This window comes from Syngnathoides biaculeatus, chromosome 14 (genome assembly GCF_019802595.1).
Source record: "Syngnathoides biaculeatus isolate LvHL_M chromosome 14, ASM1980259v1, whole genome shotgun sequence".
In the NCBI taxonomy this organism is placed as follows: Eukaryota; Metazoa; Chordata; class Actinopteri; order Syngnathiformes; family Syngnathidae; genus Syngnathoides; species Syngnathoides biaculeatus.
In genome coordinates this window covers 3,292,940-3,306,010 of record NC_084653.1, presented here as the reverse complement: position 1 = coordinate 3,306,010, position 13,071 = coordinate 3,292,940, and the positions used below count along the sequence as shown (strand labels likewise).

Below are 13,071 nucleotides of genomic sequence, written 5' to 3'. Positions count from 1 at the left end.
GTCCAAAGGCAGGGACCTTGGCGATCTGATCCCCAGCTACAGAAACTAGCTCTAGGGACATGGAATGCCACCTCTTTGGCAGGGAAAAAGCGCGAGGTGGTGCGGGAGGTCGAGAAGTTCCAACTAGATATAATGGGACTCGCCTCTACGCACCGCTTGTGCTCTGGTTCCACTCATCTTGAGAGGGGTTGGACTCTGTTCCACTCTGTAGTTGCCCACGGTGAGAGACGCCGAGCAGGTGTAGGTATACTAATTGTCCCCCAGCTCGGGGCCTGTACATTGGGGTTTACCCCGGTGGATGAGAGGACGGAGAGGGGGACGGATCCTGACTGTTGTTTGTGCTTATGAACCAAACAGCAGTTCAGAGTACCCACCCTTTTTGGAGTCCTTCAAGGGAGTGCTCGAGGGTGCTCCCTCTGGGGGCTCCATCATTCTGCTGGGGAACTTCAATGCTCACGTGGGCAATGACAGTGAGACATGGAAGGGTGTGATTGGCAAGAACACCTCCCTCCGATCAGAACCCTTGTGGTGTTCTGTTATTGGACTTCTGTGCTCATCACGGATTGTCCATAACAAAGACCATGTTCAGGCATAGGGGTGTCCACATGTGCACCTGGCACCAGGACACCCTAGGTCACCGTTCAATGATCGACTTTGTAGTCATGTCATCAGACTTGCAACCACATGTCTTGGACACTCGGGTGAAGAGAGCGGTGGAGCTGTCAAATGATCACCACCTAGTGGTGAATTGGCTCCGATGGTGGGGGAAGATGCCGGTCCGACGTGGCAGCCCCAAATGTATTGTGAAGGTCTGCTGGGAACGGCTGGAAGATTCCCGTGTCAGAAGGAATTTCAACTCCCATCTCTGAAAGAATTTTGGTCACATTCTGGGCGAGGCACGGGACCACCGTCACTGTCACTGCAACCTGACCTCTGATAAGCAGTTGAAGATGAATGACTGATTGGGGGGGGGGGGATCCAAAACCAGTGGTATGGTGTGCATTCCCACGTAGCACAAAAATGGGTCTCTAGGGCAACCCCAGAACACGTTGGTGGACCCTTGCAGTGAGGGATGCTGTCAAGCTGAAGAAGGAGTCCTATCGGGCATTTTTAGCTTGCGGGACTCCCGAGGCAGCTGATAGATACCGACTGGCCAACTGAAATGCAGCTTTGGTGGTCACTGAGACAAAAACCCAGGCATGGGAAGAGTTCGTTGAGGCCATGGAGAACGACTTCAGGATGGCTTCGAGGAAATTCCGGTCCACCGTCCCGGGTCTCAGGAGGGGGAAGCAGTGCACTGTCAACACGGTGTATACTGGGCATGGGGCACTGCTGACCTCAACTTGGGATGTTGTGATTCGGTAGGGAAAAAACTTCGAAGACCTCCTTGATTCCACCAACACACCTTCCCATGAGAATTCTGAGTGTGGGTTCTTTGAGGCGGGATCTTCTATCTCTGGAGTTGAGGTCACCGAGGTGGTTAAAAAGCTCCTTGGTGGCAGGCCCTGGGGGTAGATGAGATTCGCCCAGAGTTCCTAAAGGCTATGGATGTTGTGGGGCTGTCCTGGTTGACACGCCTCTGCAACATCGCGTGGACATCGGGGAGAGTGCTTCTGGATTGGCAGACTGGGGTGGTGAGTCCCCTTTTCAAGAAGGTGGACCGGAGGGTGTGTTCCAACTATAGGTGGGTCACAGTCCTCAGCCTCCCTGGAAAGGTCTATTCAGGAGTGCTGGAGAGGAGGGTCTGTCATGACAGAAGCTGGGACAGCTGAACTTGTCCATCATTCATTTTGATTAAATGTTTTAGGGTGGCACAGTGGAGCAGCTGTAAAACGTTGCCCTCGTTGTTCTGAAGTCCAGCGTTCAATCCCGGCTCTTCTGTGTGGCGTTTGCATGTTCTCCCTATGCCTGCGTGGGTTTTCTCTGGGCACTCTGGTTTCCTCCCAGATCCCAAAAACATGTAACATTAATTGGACACTTGAAAGTGTTCCCAAGTGTGTTTGTAAGTGCAATTTGCAGGGCACATGGAGACAGACAGTTGTCACACTCACAGCTTAGAACAATTTTGCGTCTCCAATTAATGCATGTTTTTGGGATGTGAGAGGAATGATGGCATTAATTGGAGACTTTAAATTGCCCTTAGGTGTAATTGTGAGTGAGAATGGTTGTTTGTTTCTATTTTCAGGTAATACCCCAGGTCCTGCCTGAAGATAGCTGGGATAGGCTTCAGCATTCCTTCGACCCTTGTGTGAATAAGCGACTCAGACAATGAATGGATGAAAATGATTGACGTGGCTGACTTTGTAAAAACTGCCCTTTTTTTATACAGTTTTGTAAACACTGTAACAGTGTATACATTTTTTTTCTTCTGGTTAATAGTGTGATTTTACTGTCTGTGTTTGTGTACTGTGTCAAAAAATAAAAAATACATCAGTGAGGTTTTTTGGCCTTTTTACTCAGCATTATTTTTGTCAAATCTATTGCAGCTCGATGGGGGCACAAGCCAGTGTAATCTGTACGCCGGTCCCAAGCCCGGATAAATGCAGAGGGTTGCGTCAGGATGGGCATCCGACATGAAAACTGTGCCAAACAAATATGAGCGTTCATCTAAAAAATCCCAGACCGAATGGCCTGGGTTAACAACGCCCGTCCCCGGCACTGCTAACCTGCAGGGCGTCGGTGGAAATTCAGCTACTGTGGGTTGAAGAAAAGAAGAAAAGGAAACCGGATTTGTTGTCAGAAGAAGAAGAGGAATGCACAGAGCCTACAACTGAGTCTAGGGACTTTGAATGTTTTGTAAGATGATTGGGAAACTCAAAACTCAGACAAGGGTCACATGTCTCTGATCTCAATTGGCATAAAGCTCAATGCAGGAAGTCTTTGAAAGAAAAATGAGTCAAGCCTCAGGAGTGACACAAAGCTGAATGTGTGATTCACTTTATTATGATGACCTGCCAACTAAGGTCAATGACTGGGATACAACACACTCCATTCTAATAGTATGGTAAGAAGTTGTTTGCTCGCTGTAATTAGATGGACAATGACATTTCATTTGTACATTCTGATGTATTGGAACTACTAAATAAATCAATTTGTCTTCAATAATATACTTGGAGTGACTTTCAGTTTTTACAGATTGTGTTTGTTCTATTGTGGGTGAGTTGAAAGAATCATCATAAAGGGAATCTTTCATCAAGTTGATAGTGTACATCTGCATGTGTGTTGTCTTGTCTGACGGTGGTTGTGGTAGTGTTGTAAGATGGAAACAGCTGTTTTCCTCAGGAGTGCATCTGATTTTACATCCCAACTGTGAAATTTAGGGTCGTGGAGCTGGACGCAACGGGATGTCACTGATTATCTCAACCCCCTTTCCTCAACCCTTGATATAATGATCATGAAGACGCATGAAGATCAATTCCATACTTTAAGACACAATTTCAAGAGCCTGCTACATTGTCTGATGCTCTGTAAGCACCACTTGTTTGACCAAAATATAGGAATCAATAATAATAGAATCTTATTTTATCAGCGCTTGTGAACAGTATGGGTTTAATACTCACCAAATTACAGAGATGGAGGTAGAGTCAACAATCGATATCAAACCTATGAACTAAAATACAATGTGTGTGTAACTAACGGAATCAACATTAATACTTATTAATTACTTTCAGCTCAAATTTAAATATACCTGTATCATTGTTAAAATAGTTATTCGCAACAGTTTTATCATATCAAATGTTTAATATGTCCAAGTTTGAACTTGACTTCTTGTTTGAAGCATGACAAAATCTTTTGAACAAATCTTTTTAAAGAACAGATTTGAATGATACAGTGCACTCAAAAGAACTGCTGTGCCTATCACTATGTTTGGATTTAAAAAGAAAAAAAAAAAGTTGCAGTGACGTTTGCAGATGTCATGAAAGAATCAGAGCTAGAAGATCCCAGATGCTTTCTACAGTATGTCTAGATTTTCCAATCACTTTGCAGTCTGATCACAGCAATAAAAACATTGACAAAATGTGTTCCACTTTGAGAAAATACAGTACAAAACGTGAGTAGCTACATGTGAATATAATTTTTATACTACTGAAGTTATTGAAGTTTCACCATTAAAATATAATCTATTGTGTCAGCTCTCTGATAAATTTGTCCGCACTGTATTTTTAAATTTGAGACTACTCCATGTGAAACATTTGAATTTTATGACAACTGTCAATTGTAACAGGTCAGTGTTTGTAAATGCAGAAACTAACCCGAATGGTTTGATTAAAGTGGAGGACACAGGAGGAATGCAGATGTAGTTCACAAAACCTTTTTTTTGAAGGATGGCAACCTCTTTATGTTATGGATTATTTTCTATGGCGGCATTATGACGCAGGTGTAGAACGTTAAGCTCACAGTTCTGAGGACCAGGGATCAAATCCTGGCCCCACCTGTGTGGAGTTTGCGTGTTCTCCCCATGGCTGTGCGGGTTTTCTCCAGACACTCTGGTTTCCTCCCACAAACTCTAAATTGCCCTTAGGTCTGATTGTCAGACTGTTGTCCGTCTCCATGTGCCCAGAGATTGGCTGCCAACCAGTTTAGATGTGTACCCCGCCTTCTGCCCGATGACAGCTGGGAAAAACTCCAGCACTCCCGCGACCCTCATGAGGTTAAAAGGCTTAGATAATGGATGGATGGATGGATTATTTCCTAATCTCTTTCATTCTCTATTAGCCCCTAGGGAATACTGTACATATGATATTTGTTCAACAGAAAACAGTCTTGGCTTTTGCTCAACTGTTCTTTTCAGAACCGTAGGAGTTACACGGCTGTCATTCCAAAGTTACAGTGCAAAAAGTGCAAAACAATACACAGTACAACAAATTGTGTAACACTAACATTTTACAAAACACAAAAACAAAAGACGAAATACAAAAACATAGACAAAACACTAAAATTTCACAAAACACAAACTCATAAAATAAAACACTAACATTTCACGAAACACACTATTGTTTTGTGATATGTTAAAGTGTTTTATCTTTTGTGTTTGTGTTTCCTGAAATGTAGTGTTTCACAATTTGTTATATTGTTTTGGACTTCCAGGCTACCCTTGAAAGTACACAGCATTTCTGAAAAAAAAGTTAATTGAAATTGAGTTTGAAATACAACTTGCAAACATTTTAGTGCAATAAATTCTACAAACCCAATTCCAATGAAGTTGGGACGCTGCATTAAAGATAAATAAAATCAGAAACCATATTCAATTTAATTGAATACACTACAAAAACAAAATATTTGATGTTCAAACATAAATTTAGTTTTTACCAAATCATAAACTTAGAATTTTCGACTCCGACAAGTTCCCAAAAAGCGGGTACAGGGTCAAGTTTAACGTCACCTTTTTTTTTAACAACATTCAGCAAATGTTTGGGAACTTGGACACTAATTGTCGAAGCTTTGTTGGTGGATTTTTTTTCCCATTCTTGCTTGATACACAGTTTTAGATGTTCAGCAGTCTGTTGTCATATTTTACACTTCAAAATGCCCCACATATTTTCAATGGGAGACCGGTTTGGATGACAGGCAGGCCAGTCGAGTACATGCGCTCTTTTACAACAAAGACATGCTATTGTAAGACCTGCAGAATGTGGTTTGGCATTGTCTGGCTGAAATAAGCGAAGAAAGAGTACCACAGATGCATTATTTGCATTGAGGATGCTAGTTAAAAGTACAGAGACGGTCAGAAGGAGCTAGCTTGTGTCTTTGTGGATCTAGAGAAAGCCTATGACCGAGTACCAAGAGAGGAACTGTGGTACTGCATGCGTAAGTCTGGTGTGGAGGAGAAATATGTTAGAATAGTACAGGAAATGTATGATGGCAGCAGAAAAATTGTGAGGTGTGCCGTAGGTGTGACAGAAGAATTTAAGGTCGAGGTGGGAGTGCCTCAGGGATCAGCTCTGAGCCCCTTCCTGTTTGCTGTGGTAATGGATTGGTTGACGAATGAGGGTAGACTGGAATCCCCTAGGACTATGATGTTCGCAAATGATATTATGAGTTGCAGAGAAAGCAGCGAGCAGGTGGAGGAACGATTGCAAAGATGGAGGCATGCACTCAAAATGAAAGGAATAAAGATTAGCCAAAGAAATGGGTCCAATCAGGTTGGAACAGCTGGTGGAAGGTGTCTGTGGTGTTATGTGACAGAAGATTTTCTGCTAGGATGAAGGGCAAAGTTTATAAAACAGTGGTGAGGCCATTCATGATGTACAGGTTAGAGACAGTGAACCTGAAGAGGCAAAAGGAAACTGAGATGGAGGTGACAGAAATCAAGATGCCGAGGTTCTCTCTAGGAGTGAGCAGGTTTGATAGAATTAGATATGTGCTCATTAGAGGGACAGCCAAAGTTGGATGTTTTGGAGACAAAGTTTGAGAAACCAGACTTCGAGTGTGGTGAGGAAGTGAAGAAACGGGTCCAATCAGGTTGGAAAACCTGGTGGAAGGTGTCTGAGGTGTTATGTGACAGAAGAGTCTGGTAGAATGAAAGGCAAATTTTATAAAACAGTGGTGAGGCTGGCCATGATGTACGGATTAGAGATGGTGGCAGTGAAGAGAAAACAGGAAGGAGAATTGGAGCTGGCAGAAATTAAGATGTTGAGGTCCTCGCTCGGAGTGAGCAGGTTGGACAGCATTAGAAATGAGACATTAGAGGGACAGCCAAAGTTGGATGTTTTGGAGACAAGATTTGAGAAAGCAGACTTCGATAGTTTGGACATATCCAAAGGTGAGAGAGTGAGTATATATTGGTAGAAACGTGCTGAGGAGGGAGCTGTTCTCAATCAGCCATCACCACCACTATTTAAGCCTGCCCGTTTCCCGAGTTTGATGCCAAATTATTGCAGCCTCTCCTCATGGTACCGTGACCTACCTGACTCAAGTATGCCACACTAGTCCTTGTTCCTTTGATAACTCTTGTGTTTTCATGTTCACAGTAGTCCCTGATGTTCCTGACCCCTGTCATTACTGTTTACAAGCCAGCCCCCTGTTCTGTCCACTGCCTGCCCCCGGTCCACTCTGCTGTCTGCCAACACATCCTGGATCATCTCCTTAACCTTCATCAGTAAACTGTTTGTCATATTATATCTGCTTCTGCCTGGTCTTGGGTTCAGCTCCTCTCAATTCATGACAGAATGCTTTGGCCATCATGAACCCAAGCAACCCCAGAGGCAATAACAACTGCACTCACCCTCCTGGAACTCATGTAAACATTCCAATTCCTCAGATAACAGGCATCTCGTTTTCTAACCAACCCAACTCCGCTACATATTCCTCCTGAGCCCGCAGCTTCCGATCTGCCTCACACTCTGTACAAAGAACCTAATGTCCCCGGTCCAAAACCCTACTCTAGGGACCTCGGTTTATGGAGCCAGTTTCTACTAAAATGCTCACTTGTATTCAATCTCCAACCATAGAGTTAAACGTTGAACTGAAAGTTCAAAAGTAGCCTATGTCACTAACCTCCTGCATAGCAAAGCAGCTAAATGTTATAATGGCATAACTCCTCCCTGGTGGTTCATTCATTTGACTCCTTTTCCATTGAACTCCGCAAGGTGTTTGATCAACCCGTCCAGGGCAAAGAAGTTGCCCGTCGTCTCCTCTCGCTTTCTCAGGGCAATAGATCCATCGCTGAATATTCCGTCGATTTCCGTATCCTTGCTGTTGAATGTGGGTGGCATGAAGCGACCCCGAGGGGAGTTTTCCCCAATGGGCTCACTGATCAAATTAAAGATGACCTCGCTGTCTGGGATGAGCCCTCTTCTCTGAATGCTCTTGTAGCCTTTGCTATCAGGCTGCAAAAGAGAGCACGTGAAAAAGGGTTCTGCTCGCATAGACATACTTCCACGCTAAGCACCACACCATTCGCCAGACATCCACTTCCTCTTCACTCCACTGAATCCGATGAACCTAGTCATATTGAGAAAACACGATTAAACTCACAAGAGTATGAGCGTTGTGTTATCCAGCAGCTGTGCTTTTATTGTGGTCAACCTGATCATTTTATGTCCTCGTGACCTATCCGTCGCAAAAAGCTAGGCTCACTGCGACATGAGAGCGTCATGGTAAACCCAACCTCTGTTCCCCTGAGCACCCCCCCTGACCCCCTGCATGACTGTTCCCGTTTGCATTACAGTCTCTGCTCTAAACCACCCAACTACTGCCCTCATTGATTCCAGTGATGGTGCCAACTTCATTCAGGATGGATTAACACACAAATTCCAAATTCCCCTCCAACCACTCCCATCTCCATGAAGCATAACAGTCCTGAATAGCTGGGTCATCTCCTCTGTCACCCACCAAACAGTGCCCATCACACTCTTGATCTCCGGCAATCACTGTGAAACCACATACCTATTTGTCATCCCTTCCCCTGCGATCCCTGTGGTTCTTGGTATTCACTGGCTCCAAATTCACAACCTTGGATGTATTATGTAGGAATACATGTTAATATCCCTCTATTCATGCATAATTTGGCTCCGATGAGGCTCTCTGGGATGTTCAAATAAGTGATAGAACCCTACAGGTTATCAAGTGGGCTTTCTTCCGTCATCAAGTGTTTCGATGATAGGCCCACAACACTCTTAAGAGGGTTCAGCAGTGAATCCCAGCATCCCAGGTTCACCCCATAGGTGCCATCAATTCTCCTGAAGGCCTAACTGGGGTCTTTCCTCTTTATCCACAGTCCCTGGCTGGCCTTTTCCACCACCTTGGAGAGATCTCTGACTGCCTGCTGATGGGCCTTCCCTCGGACTCGCATCTCTCTGAGTACCCTGGATGTTGAAGAGGCTATAAACACTCACCGGCCGTACCTCTGCTCTCCAACCTTGCTGTTGTCTTCGGCCACAAGTCCTGCATACCTCAGCCACTTCCGCTTATACCCCTCCTCGATTGGCCCCTCCCAGGGGACTGTGAGTTTGATGATGGAGACAAGCTTGAGAGAGGCAGACCAAAGTACTAGATCTGGTCGTAGGGTGGTAGTTGCAATCTCAGATGGAAAGCAGAGGTTCTTGTCCAGGTCTGCCAGCAGCTTCTAGTCTCGTGCACTGGCCAGCTCGCCGCTGTCTGGTGGCTTGTTGGTGTGGCCGGTTTAACTCTCCCCCTCCTGAACAAATAGCCTTGGTTGCCAGTTGCCTGACTAGGGTGGGAAGGCGTTCACCCTCATCTGGTGGTTCTCTAGAAGACCAGTGAGACACTTCAGCACTTGGTTGTGCTGCCAGGTGTAATGGCCTTAAGTAAGGCTGCTCTTGCAACCAACCACGATGTGCTCCAGTGTTGCAGGACTTGGTCATAACAGGCACTTGGGATCTTTCGCAGACCACTGGTTTAGGTTCGTGGGAGAAGGCAAGATGTCATATACAGCTCTGATGGTAAAGCTTCCCCTGAATGCCTCCATCTCTCACAGCTCTTTCCCAGTGATCTTCATTGCCTCCACTTCTTTCCAGGCCAACAACTGCCCTTGCTTGGCCTGCGACAAAGCTTGGGCGCACCTTTTTGCTTCCTCTTTTAGATAGGTCTCATTTATCCATCACTGGAAGGAGCCCTCATTGTCATTCAACTTCCAGGTTTCTGCTGTTACACCCTCCAAAGGCGCCCCAGCTGCTGCTGTCCCACTAGACTGCTCACAAGTTCCACAAGAATATCAGGGCCTCTCACCAGTATGTTGTAAGAATTTAGCAATATTTCTGCCGCCCAGCTGGCATTGACATCTTGGCAGGACCCCACTTCCCTCAAGCGGGCTGTCCAATGTGACCCATCCTGAGAAGAGAGTTATGGAAGATTACATCTGTGACACCCTGGCTGGTGGCATCATATGCCCCTCCTCATAATCGGATGGGGCTCGATTCTTCGTCGAGAAGAAAGACACTATTCTCCACCTGTGCATTGACTACCGGGGACTAAACAATACCCATCCATTGATTTTCTGAGTCGCTTATCTTTGCCTTCCATACCTCTCTTAGACACTTCGAGTATCTGGTCATGCCATTCGGGTTAATCAATGCCAGTGCAATTTTCTAAACATGTATCTAATGTCCTCCAAGATATGTGCGATTTCATACAGCAGATATCTTTTACATATATACAAAATATTAGTTTTTGTCATGATCCTGCCGGTCCCAGCCCTGGCGGTGCAGGTCCCCTGCACACCTGGGTCTCATCAGTGATAATGAACCCTAGTATATATAGGACCCAGCGGACGGTCTGGCTTTGCATCGTTGCATCCATGCTTTGTTCCCCACACGTCCTCGTTCCTGATCCTAAACCCCTGTGTACCAACCTCCACCTGTCCTCTGACCAGCCCCGTAAGCTTGACGCTCTTGATACTGCTGCTCACTCTGACTGACTCCCCGGCATACGACCTTGGAACGAATAAAGATCTTCCTTTAACTGCCTCCCTGTCTACAGAGTAGTGCATTTGGGTCCGCCCTAGCGTTCTGGTTATGACAGTTTTATCCATTCTACTTCCTTCAGCTTTAACAGTTTTTTTTTCCTGGTGTGGATCTCGTTCTCTCAGTCATGTGATATTCCTACCGGCTCCACGTGTATACGGCTGGACATAGATTACTGTCTTGTTTTGTCTCTCTCTGTCTCTCTCACTTTAATATAAGGAAAGGACTTTTTGTCTGATCTTTAGTCAGGGGTGACAACTCGTACGACATGTACACTTTCCCCTCTTTGCAAAGACTTTCCTTTCTTTTTGTAAAAAAAAAAAATCCACAAAGAAAAGATCTCTTTGCTTCTGGTATCAGAAAAACATTTTGCCAAAACACATGCTCACCCAGTTTGTGTTTGTGTACCTCGAAGAACATCGCATCCATGTCCACCAAGTCCTGCAGCACCTCCTTGAGGACCAGCTATATGTCAAACAAGAAAAATGCAAATTCCACCAGTCCTCAGTACATTTTCTGAGATACATCATTGCAAAAGGACAACTACAACCTGATCTTGACAAGATCCCAAGCTATCATAAACTTGCCCATCCCCACAACATGGAAAGAACTGCAATGCTTCCTCAGATTTTTTTTCATTTTTACCATTGTTTCATCTGCAAGTACAGTAAAGTCGCAATTCCCCCTACCAGCCTCACAACCACCTTGCACCATGCCCCAGCTTGTCTGCTGTGCCCCTTTGCTGATTCCAAGCCAACTGTGGTCTCACATCATCGTGGACTTAATCACAAGCCTTCCCGCTTCTGAAAGTAACACTGTCATCCTTATAGTAGATCACTTTTCTAAATGTGGCCATTATGTACCCCTCCCAAAACTCCCATCTGCCTGGGCAACTGCTAACCTCCTTATGCCACATGTGTTTGGACTCCATGGCATGCCCATTGATTTTGTCTCTGATCAAGGTCCCCAATTCTCATCACAAATCTGTAAGGAATTCTGCAAAGCGGTGGGTGCAGGAGCCAGTTTGTCATCAGGTTATCACCCCCAAACCAACAGCCGGACAGAGTGGCCGAACCAGAATTGCCTCTCCGCTGTATTGCTATCAACCACCCGGCTTCATGGAGTTTTTTCCTTCCAAGGATTGAGTACGCCCAAAATTCCCTCACCAGCTCTGGCTTGATATGGTTATTAATTCCCATTTTAATCCTTTTAAAATGAAATTTTCATGTTATTCAGGCTCCCAGAAAACTCGATTGCGCATTGATTTCTTTTTTTGTCTCTCAAAACCTTCTGTCAAAGGTTAAAAATGTCACATCCCATCGGAACGGGAGTAGGACACAAATGCAGGACTAGGACGATGCAACGTAGTTCAGGAAGAAACGTTTATTATATGCCGAGGTCGGGGATCGAGCAGGCAATCGGGTGCAGCAGCAATAGTTGGGACGTCGGGCGAAGAGAGCAGGTGAGCGGGCAGGCAGGAGTCGGTACACAGGAGAACGATCAAAGCAGGCAGAATTATCAAAGGAGACAGGCTTACAAGGTTGGTCGGAGAACAGGCGAAGGTCGGTACACACAGGTTGACGATCAGGGATACGAGTGTGCTGGAACGTGACATGAAGCTCAACGAACTGGCGGGGACCAGTCGTCATCGGGGTGATATAAATACACAGACTAATCAGCCCGCATGAGACGCAGGTGTGCGCCCCAATCAGCGCACCCGCGCAGGCACCCGCACAGCTCGTGCTGGAGCGGCAGGATCATGACAAAAAACTGTTGGTGTGACAGTATAGTGATTAGCGACCATGCACCAATATCTATGAATATTCAAATAGACAAACTTTGTCACTGCCCCTAGAATTGGCAATTTAAGTCTATATGGCTGCAGAATGAGAACTTTGTCTCCTTCATAAAAAGTAAAATTGATTTTTTTTTAAATTAATACAGATCTAACGGGAGCCTGTATAAGATGGGAAGCATTCAAAGCATAAGTTATTAGTTTTACAAGTTCTAAATCTAAACAACAAAAAGCAGAGATGTGTGATTTAGAGAAGTAAATTAAGGAGTTAGAAAATGATTTAGATCAGGTAGATGATCCACGTAAACATGAATAATTGCCATTTTAAAAAGTAAATATAATAAATTATCTACAGATAAAGCGGCAAAAAGTTTATTATGGCTTAAGCAGCATTATTACGATCAAGGTGAAAAAGTGGGTAAATTTTTGTCTTGGAGGATTAGGGAATTACAAACAGAACGGGCAATTAATAGCATCAGGACATCTAATGGAGATTTGACTGTTGACCCTCAAGAAATTAATAGTACGTTCAGGGATTTCTATGGACAATTGTATAAATCAGAGAAACAACAGACTTTGTTTGAGAGGGATGCATTTCTTGATTCACTTGTATTTCCAGTGCTATCAGAGGAGGCATAGCAAAACTTAGATAACCATCTGACAGAAGAAGAAATTTCTGCTGCCATTCAAAGTATTAACACTAATTGTGCTCCTGGGACCGATGGACTGACTATAGAATATTATAAAGCATTTAAAAAATCAATTACTGACTCCATTGATGGACATGTATAAAGAATCATATAATAAGGAGACTCTTCCTCCTACATTGAGACTTGTGCTGATTACCCTGAT

The 13,071-nt window shown here is 44.7% G+C and overlaps 1 protein-coding gene across 1 annotated transcript in view; it reads right to left on the bottom strand.

Moving 5' to 3' along the window:
- vtcn1 (V-set domain containing T cell activation inhibitor 1) overlaps positions 1–12,024 on the bottom strand; it is a 35,588-nt gene extending 23,564 nt beyond the window's left edge. Inside the window, exon 1 of the mRNA XM_061842310.1 lies at positions 11,962–12,024. The gene's annotated coding sequence lies outside the window, so the exon portion shown is untranslated. The remainder of the gene's footprint in view (positions 1–11,961) is intronic.
- Between the last annotated feature and the right edge of the window lie 1,047 nt (positions 12,025–13,071).